Raw genomic sequence first — 6,000 nt, forward strand, 5'->3', positions numbered from 1 at the left:
AGCGCCATTGCATCAGTGCTCAGTTCAAGTCTGGTTATGTACTATTTTAAGAACGCCTGTCCCAAGACTGAAGAGAAGAGTAGCTGTGTCTGGGATCCAGTGCCTGGGGAAACAGGGAAAATGAGTAGGAATGATGCCTCAGAAAGATCCCCATTTCCTGGAGTGCATCAGAGATGTCTTCAGGCAGAGGTGACAGCACCTTTGTGTTAACCTTAAGTGGATTTTTTTTTTTTTAAATGTATTCATTTGCTCAGTTGTTTACTTGGCCCCATTTAACTGTCAGCACCTGCAGCAACCAGGGCAATAAGCTCCCCAGTCCAGTCACTTTCGTCAAATCTGTTTCTTTGATTTGGCTCTGTCATGAGATGACTTCATTTGTTGTCCCCTATTTCCTACATATCATGCGAGGCAGTTAACAGCCATTCCTTATTTTCCTGCCTGTGTCACTCTGGAGTTGACAGACCTGCTTACAGTGCTGCTTTGTTACCATTCTGGGATGACAGCCCTAAACTGCTTAATTGTTCCTCGTACAAAGTACCTCCAATCACCCTCTCTGTGTTTCTGCTTTCCTAAATACCTGGTCTGCTTACTTTCAGGAGAGGCTGGATCAACGCACAGTGCTTTTGCCACTCAGCTCAGCCCTCCTCATGCTGCTTTGTTCCTTAGTCACCTCCTACCTCACAAGCTTCGCTTCTTTTGTTGTTCTTTGAACCAGCAGTGAGAGTTGAACTGGTGTTTGTAGCTGTATGCATGGTAGAGGCTCCGGGGATTCTGTATCCATATAGGGTGACTTTTTTTTGGCCTTAAATCAGAGCATGACATATGGGATAGTGTATTATAGGTCTGTGATACTTCCATAATGGAAACAAGGCTTTGTTCCAAGCAGCAAGCTTGCTAAAAGTCACCATAGCTCTCAAAACTCAGAGGAGGAGCAGTCACATTTCAAACTTCCCTTCTTTGAGGATAAGGATTCATGGGCAATGGGCTATTTTCTGAAAAGCCAGTAATTTGGCAAAAGGGATTGATAGGACTCCTTCCAAAACTGTTGCTGTTGCACTTCGGAAGGTGGCAGTTTGATATCAAAGTAGACTTAATTACTGGGGGTGTTGATGATTAGGATAGAAGCTGGTCGGTGCTGGAAAGTTAATGAGTTTCTTGTAAATAAATATGCAAAGGGGTGGAGAAGGATAAAATTTTCCTGCAGTCAGTTGTCTTTAATAAGACAACCTTTGTGTGCGACTCAGATTTCAGCTGTCAGTTGTATGGGTGATTGGAGACAATGAAGGCAATGCAGAAAGCTGTGGGAGCCGAGGATGAGCTGGGAGGCATTTTACCAAAAGTAGAAACCATATTTCCAGGTAATTATCACTGACTTAGCACAATCAGATAGTCTTTGTACAGATGCTATACTTCATCCTATAATGTGGAACTTGGAATAGTCTAGTTCAAATCTACCAGAAATAGTCACTGACACCAGAGAGATTGTCTGAAGGCACAGGGTTTTTTATTCCCTTGTGTTACCATTGTGATATCATTAGTAGAATTTGGATATAATTGATGGCTACAAATATAGTTTGATTTTTTTATTGTACATCTGCAATGTGTTTGAAAAAAAAAAAAGACGTGGACTGCGACAAACCCAGTTTCCTTTATTCAGAACAAAAAGCCCTGAAAAACTTTCTGCTTTCTAATAGATATTTTCCTTTCTGCTATTAATTTTCACACTTTGCAGAGATACCAGTGGGAAGGATTCACAGTTAATTCAGTCCTGCCCATCTGCTGGTTGCTGTTTTGGCTAATGCGTTAAAAATTTACTTGTGTATGATTCCTTTTAGGCTGCTATTTATTAATGGATTAAGAATGGTCTTTTGAAGTGAACAGCATGTTTGCAGCAAACCATTTTGTGCAATTCAAATGAAAAAGAATGAAAAAAGTGCTGTTAGCTTAGTTCTTTGAACATGTTTGGATTCATGCATTCGGTTTGAGGTATCGCTGTACCTTTTTTTAATAGCATGCCCTGAAAACAAAGCAAACAAATTTTGAGGGTTTTCTTTTACCTTTTGTAGGTGTAGGTTCTCTTCTTCAAAGACAAAACTAGCCGAGAGATTGGTAAAGCTTCTTGTGCACAGCCTGATGGCTATGTTATGCAAGCAGAGGCTCTGCAGCTCTCTGCTCTAGCAGCAGCACTGTGGCAGAAGCCTGTTGTGTTCCTGTTGCTGGAGAGCAGGGGTGGCTCTGTATGTGTCTGTGCCCAACAGGATGGGTGTGGAGCTAAAACAGCCACCCCTCTCAAGTCCCTGCTTGTAGAGAGATCTCTGGGCCAGGTGTTCCTGGAAGGGGACCTGGAAGGAGACTTCTGGGTGCTGGAATTGCTCTGAAAACACTTCCCTGCAGTGCAGAGGGATCCTAGGCTCCCATCTGCCCTGTGATGGCAAGGGAGGATGGTGCCGAGGCTTGCCTGGAAGTGTTGGGACGGATTTGGGAGCTCTTGGTCTTTGCAGCATGTGAAAGATGGCAGCACCTGTAGGTTTTGGGTAGGTAGGTTTGTAGGTAGCCATTCCAAACCTTCAGTGGATTGTGGGGATTTTCACTGCTTGTCGTGAGAAGACAAGTAGTGTGCCAGAGCATGGGTAGTGTCCCACGCTTATCTGTCTGCCAGACATTTGTACGAATTCAGTAGATCCACATGCGTAGAGGTTGTAAACCCTGATGTACACACTGACACACATCTGGCCTTCTACAAGAGTTGCTGTTCCCCAGTGATATTTAATACTCCTCCTAGTTTTTACCAGGTGATTGCCGTGACTGGAAGCATGACAAAGAAATGAGAATGGAAACAGCAGCAGTGTGAGGAAAACCACTTCGGTAGAGCTTGGTTTAGCCTCAAGTTTTCTGTTAACAAGCTATATTGCATACTTGGCAGAAGCACTTGTAGCACAAATGAAAAGCATCAAAAAAGCAAGTCAGTAGAAAAATAAAAATAGGTTTTGTATGAATGGAAGCTTCCTTTTCATAATGAGATACTACATGAGGGATTTTTTTGTGCGCTGGCCTGAAGAAAGCATGAGAAACCCATGGGAAGGCCTGAGGGGAGGCTGCCCTACCCCACTCCCTAGGCCTATATTTGTTTTAGCACCTAAATCAATCCTCTTGAGAAGAGCACGAGTTGGTTGGGGAGTGTGGTCAAAATGTATTAATCTACATGGAAAGGATAACGTTTAACTTTTCTTTGCTGAAACTTTCTGTATGATGTGCTCCCAAGTGGAAAATTCAGTCCATGGTTGTCAAGAGATGGTTATGGATGGAACAGCATTGCTGAGCGTGGTTGGCCTTGTAGGGATGGAATGTTGATGGCAGTGTGAAGGATGAGTTGTGGGTTGCTGGTGTGGCTGTGGCTTGGGGAGACCCCTTTGCATTTGCATCTCCTTGCTTTCTGTGAGTGAAGAAGTCTGCACCCGTTTGTGCAACTTCTGCAGTCCTAATCATAACCAAAGCATTCACCCAGCAAGTGAAGCTATTGCATAGGTGATAGTTTGCCATCAGCTGTTAGAACAGATACAGGAGCGTTTACACCAGTGCTTCAAAGCTGCGATGAAAGAGCTTTGTTTCCAATCCAGGCACAAGGCACACGGGCTGCTTATATTTGCTCAGTATTCCCAATTTGCCATTAGACCGTGGCTGCTCTGTGCAATCTGTTTTGATCTGTTCCCATCTGCTCCAATCTGATGTTTTTTTTCTGAAAAATGAAGCTGGCGGGGTGTGATTGTTGCAAAGGCAATCAATTACTGAAGCTGTGAAAGTGTTCTGCCTGGTAGAGATGGAGTGTGCTCTTACCAGGCTTCTGTGTTTCTTCCTTGCAGGTGAAGTGCACTGTGGGCTGTGGTCACAGACCTAAGTGGGCAGTAATAGGCAATCCCAGCAGATCTATTGTATGCAAGGAAAAATCAGAGGCTCCCTGCTGTATTTTGTGTTCTGTGAGGGGACTTTGTTAGTAAGAGCAGCTACTGGTAGTGAGTGAGTAGCTAGAAAACCATATTCAGGGATGTGTTGTTCCAAATACCGTTTTGTGGGAACTGGGATGAGTGGTTTGTCTCAAATCTGCCCTGCCAGGTAACAGAACCTGCAGAAGCAGGGTATCATTTGGTGTACTGGGTTTCACATCACAAGGGCTTGATCCTGCAAACATCTGTCTGGCGTTGGGCTAGTGCCTTCATCCTCCCAAGGTTGGAAGGGCCTGTAGACTCTTGATCTCCAGCAGCTGCTTTGACAAACTGGACATTATGCTTCCTCATTTGATAAACCATCTGGACAGTGTCCCTGCAAGGGCAGCCCCTCATTCAGTAGCCACCCTGACAAACAGGATCCTGGCCTTATCTGATAAGGAACTGGGACAGGCCAGCAGGGCCCTGTGGAGGCAGAGTGTCTTCTGGCTAAAGTCCTGCGTGAGGCCCCTGAACAGGGTGACTGTTCCATCAGCCCAGTGGGGAGGTGAAATGACATTTGGGACCCAATTCCCTGCCGACTCATTTCCAGAACACTGCAACTCAGTGCAGAGTCTGCACAAGATATGCTAGGCAGAGTCTGCACAAGATATGCTAGGCAGAGTCTGCACAAGATATGCTAGGCCTCTCAAAAGGGTGGGGCCAGGGAGCACAAAAGATGCAGATTCGGGACATCTGGCACACATCCACCATCCAAGGACTACAACTTCATGTGATATATGCTGGATCCCTGGGTGGTGATATCTTACTTTTTCTTTTTTACTCTCTCAGTTGCTTATTCCCTCAACTTCTAAGCTTATCCTTGGCACACAGTAGTAACAGCATTTCCAGTTTTGCTAAATTCTACTAATTGTAATCCGTTGCTCCGAATATATAGTGTAGCGTGGTTTTGTTTGCAGGCTTGGTAAATCTACTGGCTTTTAAGTAAAGTTGTGTTTTGCTTGGACCTCCTGGGTAGTTGTTACTCCTGAGTACTGCACAGAGGATTACAGGAGCTAATCTTGCTAGGTGTGGTTGTTAAAAGACACTAGCTAAGAGAGAGGGTTAACCTGGCCCTTGGGGCAGGTAGAACAGGGTAACTCTATGCATACCCATCTGTTGGGATGAGTCAGGTCTGAATCTCTCTGGTTTGCCTGCCTGGTAGGATGGGTCAGGGGACTAGTGGTAGGTGGCCAACTAAAAGAGGATGGATGTACCAATGAGCTTCCCAGCAGTCTCTTATGGGGCTGGTATTGCTCACTGTTTTATTTGTGGCTGACTTGAATGAAGGAATACAGGCTACACTTATCCCCATAGCACATAATAGCAAAGTTGGAGGGAGCAGAATTCCTAGTGAACTCAAGGAGTTATGGAAAGGTGTCCCCCAAAAGCATGGAGCCTCACTGCTACAGCAGATGCAGCAGCTCGACAGGTAGAAGCATAAAACCATTTATGGGACGCAGAACAGCCCTTTGGAAGAGAGGGCTGGCAATTACCGTGCTCTGCTTGCTTGGACCTCAGGACCAAGCTTTTGTGGGAAGTACTAAGAGTGCTGGGATATATGAGGGAGGCCTGTTTTTCTGTGAGAAAGGGGGGAGTCATTTTCCCCCTCAGTTTGCTATGCTGCCTAGTGCAGTTAGCTCAGGCTCTGGTCTTACAGCAGGTTGCAAGCTGGGCCAAAAGAGTAGAGCATGGGGTGATCACTGGTAAATGAAGCGTGATGTTGGAGGGCTTGGAAGAACTATGTTTGCATAGACTTACAAAGATAAAATGCAAGGGGGAATGTTTAGAGATAACATCAGCCTTTAGATACAAGAGATATTTGTGGAGCAGCCATCTGCTCTGCTTCCTGTGTCTAGGGACAAGAAGTGATGTACTGGAGTTGCTACAAAAAGATTTGGCGAGACTCTGAGGAAAATGTTCTAGTGATAAACTGGGTGGGGGGTGATGGGGGAGGGAAAGTTGTTCCAGTGAATGATTGTTCTGATGGTAAAAAAATTTCTTCCTTATATTGTGATAA

The sequence above is a fragment of the Gallinula chloropus genome (assembly GCF_964237585.1).
Source record: "Gallinula chloropus genome assembly, chromosome: 5".
Taxonomy (NCBI): Eukaryota; Metazoa; Chordata; class Aves; order Gruiformes; family Rallidae; genus Gallinula; species Gallinula chloropus.